General features: G+C 45.3%; 1 protein-coding gene and 1 non-coding gene across 9 annotated transcripts in view; one reads left to right on the top strand and one right to left on the bottom strand.

Moving 5' to 3' along the window:
- ZMIZ1 (zinc finger MIZ-type containing 1) overlaps nucleotides 1-12425 on the top strand; it is a 485263-nt gene that overhangs the window by 419538 nt on the left and 53300 nt on the right. The gene's annotated exons all lie outside the window — the stretch shown is intronic.
- On the bottom strand, nucleotides 1425-1562 carry LOC114810844. The gene has a single exon (XR_003758535.1). It is a non-coding gene; the product is annotated as a small nucleolar RNA SNORA7 (small nucleolar RNA).

Raw genomic sequence — 12425 nt, 5'->3', positions numbered from 1 at the left:
CCCCTTGTCCTCCGACCGTCCCCCCAAGATGGCGAATTAGGTGGGGGTCCGCACGTTCAGCCGCACGGTGCTCTGCAGTAGTTAGCCCTGAAGCTCCTGCCAAGGGAATAGCATAATTAGTTTAGTCAGGGGTGGAGATGGGGGGCTCAGAAGCCCTCCTGGCAGTGGGCTTCCTAGTCGAGGGAGTTTGCCAACCCGTGACTGGCTTGACAGGCCCTGGGTTCTGCACAGTATAATGTCCCACTCGGGATCGCCTGTGGTTTCTCTGGTGCTCAATTATAGGGCTAGAAGGGAGACTCCCTGATCTAGAGTCTCCGAAGCAACATGGCCTAGTGGATAGAGCCTGAGCCTGGGAGTCAGAAGGACTTGGATTCTAATCCTGACTCTGCCACTTGTCGGCTGTGTGACCTTGAGCAAGTCACTTAGATTCCCTGTGCCTCATTCACCTCATCTTTTAAATGGAGAATAAGACCGTTAGCCCCATTAGGGACGTGGACTGTATCCAACTTGACTAGCTTGTATCTACCCCAGCGCTTAGTACTGTACCGTTAAGAAAACACAGACACACACAGAAACACACACACACAAATGGCTGGTTCAGGCATGTTGATATCTTTAAACAAAGACCATTTCAGCATTTACTCCTTAAAGAGGACCAAATGACAAAATGGAAGGAATTTATTGTCCTCAAACTTGTCCCAGATGCTGAGTTGTTATTAAGATCGGGCTATTTTCTTTTTCCCCAGTTAATTCCCTTTTATTTGCGCAGACCCCGTGCCAAGTCGAGGAAGTCTCTGGTGTCTATGAAAGCCAGACATTTGAATGTCTAGTTTATTGATCTCTGATTCTTTACTCCTACTGCCGTTCTTCGAATGAGCATTTTCTTTAAATTGCACAATGCCTGGCATTTCCTTTTGGTAATGATGGAAGAGCTCTTAGTGTTTCCGTCCCCCTTTTCCAGTGAGGAAACCGAAGTGCGGTGAAGCAGCTTGGCCTAGTGGTTAAAGCCCGAGCCTGGGAGTCAGAAGGACCTGGGTTCTAATCCCAACTGCCATGCGTCTGCTGTATGACCTTGAAAAGTCACTGCACTTTTCTGTGCCTCAGTAACTCTCCTGTAAAATGGGAAATAAGACTGTGAGTCCCATGTGTCCAACCTGATCAGCTTGTGTCTACCCCAACACTTAGAACAGCGCCTGGCACATTGTCTTATGCTGTTGAGTCGTCTCGGACCCGTAGTGACAGCATGGACACATCTCTCCTAGAACGCCCCACCTCCATCTGCAGTCGTTCTGGTAGTGAATCCATTGACTTTCCTTGGTAAAAATACAGAAGTCGTTTACCATTGCCTTCTTCCGCACAATAAACCTGAGACTCCACCCTCAAGTCTCGCCCATGTTGTTGCTGCCCAGCACAGGTGAGTTTTGACTTGTAACAGATTGTCTTCCACTCGCTAGCCACTGCCCAAGCTAAGAAAGGAATGGATATGCCTCTGCTTGACTCTCCTTCCCGTAACTGAGACTGGTAGAATACTGGAAACTCTCCAGGTGAGACCCTGAGAAGGGGCCTGGCACACAGTAAGAGCTTAACAAATACCACACAGACACAAAAACCAAACGCCAGCTATTCCCCCAGTGGAGTGATGAGGGCAGGAAAGAGCAAGCGTCCTGAGCTGATTTATTTCTCTCATCTAAATTGGGAAACCTCAGGAAACAGAGGCACGAGGTATAAGGTCACACACGAACGAAGTCAGTGGCAACTATGGGATTAGAACACAGAGACCATTTGGTTACACTCAGCCAGTGGAAAGAGCACGGGCTTGGGAGTCAGAGGTTGTAGGTTCTTATCCCAGCTCCACCACTTGTCAGCTGTGTGACTTTGGGCAAGTCACTTAACTTCTCTGTGCCTCAGTTACCTCATCTGTAAAATGGGGATTAAGACTATGAGCCCCACGTGGAATAACCTGATTACCTGTATCTATCCTAGCACTTAAAACAGTGCTTGGAACATAGTAAGTGTTTAACAAATACCATTATTATTATTATTATTATGGTAAAGACCCTCTGCTGCTGCTGACCTTACTGGAGCAAGGTATTACTTTGGGTACCCCATTGCAAGTAAAGGGACATCTGCTCCCTCAGGAGGAACTGGATTCCGGGAACAAATGTGCTGTGAGGAAAATCCCCAAACCCAACCTATTCCTCACTCCCCTTCCAGTTAACATTCCTCAGGCAAAACATAGCTGAGGAAAATCCAGTTTTCCTGGTTTGTTGTTTTTCGTAGGAAGGTGATGAAGTATTGCTGAAGAAGGGCAGTGGCATAAAGGTGTTTTTCCCCAGAATGCTCTAGAAATGCAGCTAATGTAGCACTCACGGTTAGGATGCTTGTGAGAGGGAGTAGGACTTATTACCATAATTAGAAAGCAGAAAGTCAAGGGGGCCATCCCTCTAAGAGGGCTCAGGGAATCTTGTGTGACTCTTCTCTGTATCATGGGCCTAAAGAATTTAAATCACTCATAAATGAGAGCAGATCGGATTGTTTGGGGTGCCAAATATTGAACATCTCCTCTTCTCCCTGACCCAGAGGCTGTGTCTGTCCACCCAGCCCAAGTAAAGGTGAGGATTAGGTGAGATTGTTAGTTAGTCAATCAGTTGTATTTATTGAGCACTTGCTGTATGCAGAGTACTCTACTAAGCACTTGTAAGAGTGCAAAGCTAGAAATATAGAAACAGCCATCACATTGAGTTGGGCAGGTGAAATTCTGGGATCAAATGATCCGGATTCACTGACAGATCAGTGTGAATAAGCACCACCTTTCAGCACAATAAACTTGAAGTCAGGGCCCTTGCCATTCTGGTGTCCTGCTTCCTCTCCATCTGCCTTCTTGACTGTTTGCTCCTTCTGTCTGTCACTCCCTAGCTCAGAGTCTGCCGTCCTGCCAATCAAAATGGCATGCCTGGACAGCACCATTTTGATATCTCATTGCCTTGTTTCGTTTGTTAGCATTTAGCAGTGAACAGAATGGTGATTTATCATCACGATTTCTCACCCACATTACAATCTTGTGGGTTTACAAACCCCAATTATCCTCAAGACACCATTAATTTAGGGCACCTTAAAAGATGCAGATGGGTATTGTGAACAAAACAAATCCTTCTGCTGAAACTAAGAAAATGCTAATCTGACTAAACCCCCAATCTTTGCCATAATCATGCGCTTAATAAATATGACTGATTGAACCGGAAATGAATCATATTCACCAGAAAAATTAAATTCTCAGTTTCCGGGTAAGCAGTTTTAATTGTCTAATGTAATTTTTCTGTAAAATAAAATATATTGAGAGCAAGGCTGGAAGTAGCCTCGACTTATTAAAAGGTAAAGGAAACTCTAAGGTGGGTTTTTCTGTTGAGTCATCAGTAGTCTCATGTGTTCCTCTTATTGGCACTCACAGTAGCGTAATAGTATTTTTGTAGCCCTCATTGTGGGCAGAGCACTGAATTCAGCACTTAGAACAGTGCTTGGCACATAATAAGGGCTTAACAAATACCATTATTATTATTAAGCACAGGGGAAGAATGCACAGGTGAAAATTAGACATGATTTCTGGCCTCCGAGGGGCTCACAGTCTAAAAATATGAATAGGGAGAAAGGACTGATGAGAGTTGCATAATAAAGCACTAAACATAAAAGACAAGAAATTAAAAAACGAGGCTTGTACTTGTCACTAGAGGAGTAGATTTGCATAGGTATATATGTAATGTATATATTTATCATAATAATAGGTGTTGTTAAGCACTTACTGTGTTCCAGGCACTGTACTAAGCGCTGGGGTGGATACAAGCAATTCAAGTCGGACATAGGCTCTGTCCCACATAGGTCTCACATTCTTAATCCCCATTTTATAGATGAGGTAACTGAGGCCCAGAGAAGGAAAGTGACTTGCCCAAGGCCAAATAGCAAACAAGTGGCAGAGCTGGGATTAGAATCCATGACCTTCTGATTCCTAGGCCCCTGCTCTATCCATTATTAGGTTAATGCCTGCTTCCTCTAGACTGTAAACTCACTGTGGGCAGTGAATGTGTCTGTTTATTCAGTTCAGTCCAATCGTATTTATTGAATGCTTACTATGTGCAAATCACTGTACTAAGCACTTGGGAGAGGATAATAAGGCAGCAGTCACACCCTCACAATATCATCAAGATCCGCCCTTTCTTCTCCATCCAAACTGCTATCGTGCCGGTACCAGCTCTCATAATATCCCAGCTGGATTATTGTGTCAGCCTCCTCTCTGATCTCCCTTCCTCCTGTCTCTCCCCACTCCAGTCTATTCTTCATTCCACTGCCCAGATCATCTTCCTAAGAAATGTTCTGGGCATGTCACTCCCCTCCTCGAAAACCTCCAGGGGTTGCCTATCAACCTTCGCACGAAACAAAAACTCCTCACTCTTGGCTTCAAAGCTCTCCATAACCTTGCCCCCTCCTACCTCACCTCCCATCTCTCTTTCTGATGCCCACCCCGCAAGCTCCGCTCCTCTGCCGCTCACCTCCTCACGGTCCCCCGTTGGCGCCTGTCCTGCCGTCGACCCCTGGCCTACATTCTACCGTTGTCCCGGAATGCCCTCCCTCCTCACCTCCGCCAAACTAACTCTCTTCTCCTCTTCAAAGCCCTCCTGAGAGCTCACCTCCTCCAAGAGGCCTTCCCAGACTGAGCCTCCCCTTGCCCTCTGCTCCTCCTCCCCTTCCGTCCCCCCAACCCTCTTCTCTTCCCTCTTCCCCTCCCCTCGGCACTGTGCTCATTTGTATATATTATTTATTACCCTATTTATTTTGTTAATGAGGTGTATATCTCCTTGATTCTATTTATCTTGATGATGTCTTGTTTTGTTCTATTCTGTTTTGCTTTGCTGTCTGTCTCCTCCGTTTAGACTGTGAATCCGTTACTGGGAAGGGATTGTCTCTCTCTGTTGCCGAATTGTACATTCCAAGTGTTTAGTACAGTGCTTTGCACAGTAAGCGCTCAATAAATACTATTGAATGAACGAATGAATTCCTGCCCACAATGAGCTCACAGTCTAGGAGGGGACAGAAATTAAAGTAAATAGATAAATAAATTACCGATATGTGCAGATATATTTACTGTTTATATTGTTTATATCATTTACTGTTATTATTGTTCTATTGTTGTAATATTGTACACTCCCAAGCGCTTAGTACACTCAATAAGTACACGATGTCTGACTGCCTGACTAGAATTTCCAGCTTCTGGGGCTCAGAGTCCACAGTCCCAACTGTAACCCTAGTAGCGACATCTGTAGCACGATAGTCTATAACGGGGTCGCCAAGGCTCTTGGCATGGAGAGCTGCAAATAGGAACCGAATTTGGCCTAGAACTGTAGTTTGGTTTTTGGTTTCTTAATTCCTTTTAACTGGAACGGTGAGCGGGCGTCTGAGGTGGAGGGGGCGGCAGGGAGTGGCAGCATACGGCAAGAGAGAACAGAGGCCGGACAGAGCTCCTTCCCTGCCGCCCTCTGGCCCGGGCCTCTGTGGGCGTGAGCGCTGTTGGCAGCAACAGGGCTGGAACGGTGGCACGTCGCAACCTGCCACCTCCCCGACAGCTAAAGAGGCAGTGATGAGCGCATGTGCTCGAGCCACATGGCGAGTGCATAGGAGCCCTAGGCAACCCAGGAGGGCAGTTTGGCCATCCCTGGCCATTAAGAACTAAAAATATTCATTCATTTATTCACTCAGTCGTATTTCCTGAGTGCTTACTGCGTGCAGAGCATTGTACTAAGCACTTGGGAAAGTACAATACAACAATAAACAGGGATATTCCCTTCCCACAATGATCCCACAGTCTGAAATAGGGGAGACAGAGATCAATCCAAGTAAATAAAATTACAGATAGGTACATAAGTGCTCTGGGGCTGAGAGTCCGAGGTGCAGGAACATGTAAGAATAAGCGACTGAGTATCTGGAAAGTAGTTGGACCTCTTTTTTTCAGGCTATTTGTTAAGCGCTTACTGTGTGTCAGGTACTGTACTAAGCGCTAGGGTAGATACAAGCCAACCAGGTTGGACCGAGAGACAAGCAGACACTGGTGAGGAATAAAGGAAACATTCCAACACTATTAATAATGGATTAATTCCCTAATGGAGCGAACCGTAGATGGGCAGGTAGGATGATGATAATAACAATGACTCTGATATTGGTTAAACGCTTATTACATGACAAATATTCTGCTAAGCACTCGGGTGGATTTAAAATAATCAGGACGGACACAGCCCGTGTCTCATGGGGCCCTCAGTTTATGGAGAAAGGTGAATAGGTACTTAATCCCTTTTTACAGATGAGGAAACTGCAACGCAAGGAAGTTCAGCAACTTGCCCAAGATCACCCAGTAGGCATGTGACAGAGTCAATCAATCAGTTGTATTCACTGAGTGCTTACATTGTGCAAAACACTATACTAAGCACTTGAAAGAGTACAATGTAACTGAGTTGGTAGAGACATTCCCTGCTCACCACAGACTTACAGTCTAGAGATGCAGACATTAATATGAGAAAATACGGATGTGCACGTAAGCGCTGTGAGACTAAGTGTGGGGGTGGGTGAATAAAAGGTGCAAATCGAAGTGCAAGAGTGATGCAGGAGGAAGCGGGAGAAGGAGAAAGGAGGACTTGATCAGGGAAAGTCTCTTGGAGAAGATGTGCTTTTAATAAGGATTTGAAGATTGGGAGAGTGATTGTCTTTTGGATATGAAGAGGAAGGGCATTCCTGGCCATAAGCAGGACATGGCAAGGGGTCAGCAATGAGATAGACAAGATCAAGGTACAGTAAGTAGGTTGGCATTAGAGGAGCGAAATTGGGTTGTTGTAGGAGAGTAGCGAGGTGAGGTAGGAGAGGGCAAGGTGATTGAGTGCTTTAAAGCCAATGGTAAGGAGTTTCTGTTTGATGCAGGGGTGAATGGGCAACCACTGGAGGCTTGAGGAGTAGGAAAGTATGGCCTGAATGTTTTTATAGAAAAATGATCCTGCAACAGAGTGAAGTATAAACTGAAATAGGGAGAGGTAAGAGATAGGGAGTCAGTGAGGAGACGTTTGAAGTAATCAAGGCGGGATAGGACAACTGCTTGGATTAACATGGTAGCAGTTTGGATGAGGTGGAAAGGGTGCATTTTAATGACGTTGTGAAGGTTGAATTTACAGGCTTTGGTGTAAATTTGGTGTGAATTTACAGGTTTGGTGACAGCTTGAATATGTGGATTTAATGAGAGAGCTGAGTCAAGAAAGTAGCATGGCCTAGTGGAAAGAGCACAGACCTGGAAGTCATAAGATGTGGGTTCTAATCCCGGATCTGCCAAGTGCTTGCAGTATGACCTTAGGCCTGTCACTTAACTTCTATTAGTATTGTGCTTGGTACATAGTTAGCATTTAACAAATACCAGAATTATCATTTTTTAATTATTATTATTCTCTATGCTTCAGTCCTCCTGTTCTACCTCCTCCCTAGACTGTGAGCTCCATGCGGGACAGAGACCGTGTCCAACCTGATTCACTTGCATCTACCCCAGCGTTTAAAACAGAGTTTGACACATAGTGAGTGCTTAGCAGATTTTTTTTACAAAAGGATAACACAAAGGTTATGGGCTTGTGAGACAGGGAGGAGGGTGGTGTTGTCTACACTGATGGGAAAGTTATAGGGATTACAAGTTTTGTGTGGGAATATGAGTTCTGTTTTAGATATGTAACATAGGAGGTGTCAGTAGGACATCCAAATAGAGGTGTCTTTGAACAGTGCTTGGCACATAGTAAGCACTTAAATACTATAATTATTATTATAATTGAAGGAAACAAGAAATACGAGACTGCAGAGAAGGAGGTGTAGATTTCATTCAATTCAATAGTATTTATTGAGCGCTTACAGAGCACTGTACTAAGTGCTTGGAATGAGCAAGTCGGCAACAGCTAGAGACAGTCCCTGCCGTTTGACGGGCTTACAGTCTAATCGTATTGTGTTGTGAATAGATTTGAGAATCATCCACATAGAGACGGTAGTTGATGTGGGAATGAATGAATTCTGCAAGGGAGTGGGGATGGAGAATAGAAGGGGACCCAGAACTGAACCCTGAGGGACTCCCACAGTTAGCGAGGAGCAGGCAGAGGAGGAGCCCGCGAGAGGAATTGAGAATGAGCGGCCAGAGAGATGGGAGGGGAGAACCAGGAGAGAGCAGCATCAGTGAAGCTGAGGTTGGCTAATATTTCCAGGAGAAGCGGGTGGTCGACCATGTCGGGTGGAGGATTAGGATGGAGTAGAAACTGTCGGATTTGGCAAGAAGCAGATCATTGGTGACCAGGCAATTTTGGTGGAGTGAAGCGGGTGGAAGCCAGATTGGAGAGAGTCAAAGAGAGAATTTGGGGAGAGGAAGTAGAAGCAGCAAGTGCAGACAACTCGCTTAAGGAGTTTGGAGAGGCATGGTAGGAAGGAGATGGGATGATACTTGGACGTAGTCGTGGGGTTGAGAGAGGGTTTTTTTAATTGGGGAGACATGGTCGAGTTTAGAACCTAGGTCCTCTGACTCCCAGGCCTTTGCTCTTTCCAGTAGGTCATTCCACTGTTTTTTATTTGTTTGTATTTAATGGTATTTGTTAAACGCTTACTTTGTGCCAGGCACTGTGGTAGTTACATGCTAATCAATTTGGATGCAGTCCATGTAATTCATTCATTCGTTCATTCCATCGTATTTATTGAGCGCCTACTGAGTGTAGAGCACTGTACTTAGCACTTGGAAAGTACGGTATAGCAAATGTCCCACCTGGGACTTATAGTCTTAGTCCACATTTTTACAGATGAGGTAACTGAAGCACAGAGAAGTTAAGTAACTTGTACAAGGTCACACGGCAGAGCCAAGCCAGAAGTGGAACCCAGGTCCTTCTGACTCCTAGGCCTGTGCTGTATCCACTAAGCCATGCACTTCTCAGCCTCCAGTTTCTACTTCAGTGTGAAATGTGAGACACACGTCCCCATAGCCAATTTTGATGAGCTAATTGGTTTGATTTTTAAGAAAGGTAAAAAAAATTAAAAATTTTGAGCTCTTTAAATGAATTTTTTAAGTATCAGGCATTAGGTGTATTTTATTATTAAATGTTAATATTAGTGAAAAAAATCAATCATTGGCTTTTATGGAGCACTTCCTGTGTGCCAAGCACTGTACTAAACTCTTGGCAGAGTACCAAGAAGAACTCCACTGACACCTCTAGTTTGGTAATAAGTTTCAAGAGACTGTTTTTTTGTTTTTCCTCAAGGTGTAATCTTTTTATTTCCACAACTTTGGTTAAAAGTTGGGTTTTAGCTGTCTGTCAAAAAAAAAACCAAAACAATCCTGAGTGCTGGTCTAAAAGCAAGTGGTCTCTCTCTCTCTCTCCCTCCAGAACACATGCCAGTCTTGCCGAGAGGAGAAAATACAAGAGAGAGATCATTCCCGACCTCTCGGTGTTAAAATCTCCCAGATCCTTAGATCTTTTCCTCACTCTTCTTTCTTAAAATTGAATATGCTTTGAGATGCTAAGGTTTCTCTCTTCAGTTTCACCGTGGGGAGAGAAGGAGATCGTCTCCAGTAATTGTGGTGATGGAGAGCCTCTCTAATGGTCCACCTAAATTAAAGAGGGTTGGAGTTTCAACTCAAATCATTGGCTCCGTGTTCCATCAGTGGTAACAACAAAGGCTCTGCTCAATAGGCGGTGCGTCAAGGACCCATACAGATCTATCAGGGAAATTAATTAGGTCCTGACAGTGCCTTTAATGGGAATTGGTTATTTCTCCCAAATAAAGAGGCTATTAGAAGCATACGGAATACCACGTTAGCCAGGGAATTGGCCTGCTCTTTTCCGTTTCTCCCCCAGCCATGGAGCGAAATGATTATGCAGTGGTGGTTCTCTATCCTGTGCAATGCTGTCGTTTTCTTTGTTCATCCGTTTTATGGTATTCGTTAAGCGCTTACTATGTGTCAGGCACTGTACTAAGCCCTGGGGTATATGCAGGTTGGTCAGGTTGGACACAGTCCCTGTCCCGCATCGGGCTCACAGTCTGAATCCCCATTTTACAGATGAGGTAACTGAAGTGAAGTGACTTGCCTGAGGTCACACAGTCGAACATGGCAGAGCAGGGATTAGAACCCAAGTCCCTCTGACTCCCATGCCCATGCTCTATCCACAAGGCCACACTGCTTTTCCATTTCTCTCATTTCCCACTTAGGCCACTGAGTGGGGGGATATATGATAGATCCGTGATGCCTGCAAAGAAACTTTTTGTTCCCCAGGGCTGTGACAAGAAGGAAGTCTTAGAGAGTTCTGTTCGGAACATCTTTTTAAGCGGCTACTCGAACATTTCGCCCTCTCCAACCTAACCTCGCTGTTATCCTCCTACAGCGCACAAACTTTGCTCCTCTAATGCCAACCTACTCACTGAACCTCAACCTCCTCTGTCTCGCTGCCCACCCCTTGCCCATGTCCTCCTTTTGACCTGAAACTGCCTCCCCCCTCCGTATCCCGCAGGAGACCACTCTCTCCCCACCTTCAAAGCCTTATTAAAATCACACCTCCTCCAAGAGGCCTTCCCTGCTTAAGCCCTCTGTCCCTTCTGGACTCTGTGGGCAGGGAACATGTTTACCAACTTAGTTGCATTGTATTCTCCTGAGCACTTAATATAGTGTTCTGCACAAAGTAACTGCTCAGTAATTACCTGGGATCGATTGATCGTCATGTTCATGGAATGAGGTTGTCACGCAAGAGCAATGAATGGGGATACCTTTTGCTGATTCAGGTGTTCAAAGTGAGAATTGTGGAATTGCAGGGAAAGCTAGTTTATTTCATTGTGTTCGCATTAGGACTCCCTGTTTCTCCTCTCGTCTTCTCTGTTTTCCCTCCACACCCACCCACACATACACACTCCATATGAAAGTAATTGTGCAAGACTAATATGAAGTTACAGCCACTGTCTTAATCTAGGAGGAGAAGCACAGATCTGGATTCTAATCCTGGCTGTGACATTTGCCTGCTGTGTGACCTTGGGCAAGTCACTTGTCTTTCCAGGGCTTTGGTTTCCTCATCTGTAAAATGGGGATAAAATACCTGTTCTTCCTCCCCATTAAATTGTGACCTAAGTGATAGGAGCTTTTGTCCCATCTACTCAAGTTGCATCTACCGTAGCTCTTGATACATAGTAAGTGTTTAACGAAAACCACTATTGTTGTGTTCATTAGTATTACTACTATGTCTATGTAATATAAACCTAGTAAAAAAGTGCCAAAGTATCACAGATTAAGAGGGCTAATGGTGTTTGGCTGCTAGTGTGCTTTCTCATTTGGGGAAGCAACGTTGCTTAGTGGAAAGAGCATGGGACTGGGAGTCAGAGACCTGGGTTCTAATGCCAAGTTTGCCGCTTGTCTGCTGTTTAACATCAAACTAGTCACTTAACTTCTCTGTGCCTGCACTTCCTCATCTGTAAAATGGGGATTCAATATCTGTTCTCCCTCGTACTTACGCTGCGAGTCCCATGTGGGACAGGGACTATGTCCGACCTACTTAACTTGTATCTACCCCAGTGCTTAGAACGGTGCCAGCTATATAGTAAGTGCTTAACAAATGCAATAATAATAATAATAATGGTAAGAATAATTATAATAACTCCATACAACTGGCCAAAAAAAAGGTTTTCGTCCCAAGAAGCAGTGTGGGCCCTCATGTTTGCCTCCAAACATTCCAACAGTGATTCCCATTGGTTAGTATTTCGGGGGGAGGAGTTATTAATATCGAGGTGTGTCTTACACAACTGGAAAATTATTGGCAAAATACTCCCTTGGTCCAGCATATCCATCTCTCATTGTTCACATTTCCCCCGCAACCCACAGAACATCCCCTGTCCTTGTCTTTGGTTCATACTCCCTTACCGGCACCTCTCTGGCAAGCTTGTGGTCAGTGGGGTTGCTTTGTGGTGAAGCCTTTTAATTTGGGGCTACGGTGCCTTGGGTTTGGAAGCCCAGAATGGAGTTGTTCTTCCCGACGAGGACAGGGACGTGATGAGCGATGCAGTTATCTCCGGAGAGACATCCGCGGGTCCCCCGAACCAGACAGTCTCAAGCGACACCTGACCGCCCCCCACGTATTCCAAAACAATCCCCTTACCTCACCTAATTCTGATTTTTTTTTTCCATCGCTCACCATCCATCAGTGCTGTTGTGCTCCAGGAGATGGGGTGGCATGTGCACGTGTGTGTGCGTGTGCGTGCGTGTGTGTGTGTGTGTGTGTGTGTGCACGCGCGCATGGCGATGTGGCTTGGAAAAGGCAGTTTTTCCTACTGTTGGGGTGTAAATTAGCATCATCTATCTCGGAAATGTGAGTCCATCAAATCCTCCTCGGTGCTGCCGCGCGGCA

The sequence above is a fragment of the Ornithorhynchus anatinus genome, chromosome 3 (assembly GCF_004115215.2).
Source record: "Ornithorhynchus anatinus isolate Pmale09 chromosome 3, mOrnAna1.pri.v4, whole genome shotgun sequence".
NCBI classification, from domain to species: Eukaryota; Metazoa; Chordata; class Mammalia; order Monotremata; family Ornithorhynchidae; genus Ornithorhynchus; species Ornithorhynchus anatinus.
This window is presented reverse-complemented; position numbering and strand designations above follow the sequence as displayed.